This window comes from Otolemur garnettii, unplaced genomic scaffold (genome assembly GCF_000181295.1).
Source record: "Otolemur garnettii isolate 467f Iridium unplaced genomic scaffold, OtoGar3 scaffold00255, whole genome shotgun sequence".
Lineage (NCBI taxonomy): Eukaryota > Metazoa > Chordata > Mammalia > Primates > Galagidae > Otolemur > Otolemur garnettii.
In genome coordinates, this window is record NW_003852650.1 from 1197268 (window position 1) to 1198700 (window position 1433).

Sequence of the window (1433 nt, forward strand, 5' to 3'; positions counted from 1 at the left end):
AGTAACCCAATCTGGATTAGTATGCCAAAGGACAGTGCAGAAAATTTCGGCCCCCTCCTAAGAAGTTCATCAAGGTGGACCCTAGGCTGGATGTCTGAACAGAGGAGTGAGACCAAGAGGCAGTTATCACAGCTTTGCTAGAGCAGTCCATGGGGAAAATGAGAAAATGTCATGGACAGCACGGCAGATGGGCCAAGATACAGGTGGTCCCAGACAGGGGTGGGCACCTATCGATTAGGAAGGATGTGGTCACATGGGAGAATCTAGTTTTCGGTGGTGGGGATTATAGTACCTGGAAACACTATAAGACTGGAGGCGGCATTAAAGTGTGACAAGCTAGGGACAAGAGTGGATGGAGATGTAAGGTGGGATGTGGGAAAGTTCTCACAGCCAAGTGCAGAATTCCCGCTGAGCTCTTAACACAGGTCAGAACTTTCCATTCTATTGGAGTGAGTTTCATTAGTGGATGACTATAAGCACCATTAGGATAGGGATTTTGTCTTTTCTGTTCTTTGTTGTATTCCCAGCACCTAATGTAGTGCCTAACACCAAATATTTTAAGAACTCTGAGTGAACAGAAACAAACCCAACATAAAGGAAAGGGGAGGTTGAAACTGTTACAAAACAAAAATGGACTAAATTTTTGTCAAACACAAATCCTAGAAATTTGCTGTGAAAAATATAGATATTTACATATGTAAATAAAATATAGTTATATTCAATTAGCGTTTTAAGAATGCATGTGATTCAAGCATTTTAGCATTGTTAAAGATTCCTTCTGTAACTGGTTGACTTTCATCCCAAGTAGCCTGCCCAGACAGCAGAGTATGTTCTAAATGTACTTTGCTTATGAAATTTCAACTTCATAAGTAAATAGGTAGATAAGTATCAGGATTGACACTTGACAGGCTTAAATATAGCATGATCATTTGCTCTCATGAATGAAAAGCTAACTGATGTTCAGAATGACCAAGTAAGTGACTTGTGGGCTCATGAAGACTACGTCACCTAAATAATGTCTAAATGGACTATGTCTGACTTCCAAATCTGAACTCTTTCCACAGCACACCGCCCTGAATGACTGTCATGTCCTGTGGTTCAGATTTACTCACTTCTGGGTGGGGGATGGTCCCTGTTTCACAGGGAAAACCTGGAGGGCTTGTCAATAATTAACACACAGCATTTCCACTGTGCTTCCTCGTGGTCACAGATCTCATATGATTGATCATCACTCTATGTCAGGAGGATTGGCCTGGTCACATTGGTCCCATTTCATTGGTCACAGACTCAAATCTCTGAGTTTAAATAACATGCTTATAATCTAGCAGCTGGAAAGTAAAAAAGCTAGTATAGTTCATACACAATGTATAAGGTTGACTTTGAATTCAATTTTAGAATAACCAATTTGTTTCAAATAATGCATCTCTTTTTTT

At 40.2% G+C, this 1433-nt stretch overlaps 1 protein-coding gene across 1 annotated transcript in view; it reads right to left on the minus strand.

Annotated features, from left to right (window-relative positions):
• Positions 1–1433, minus strand: part of NKAIN3 (sodium/potassium transporting ATPase interacting 3) — a 658614-nt gene that overhangs the window by 520076 nt on the left and 137105 nt on the right. The gene's annotated exons all lie outside the window — the stretch shown is intronic.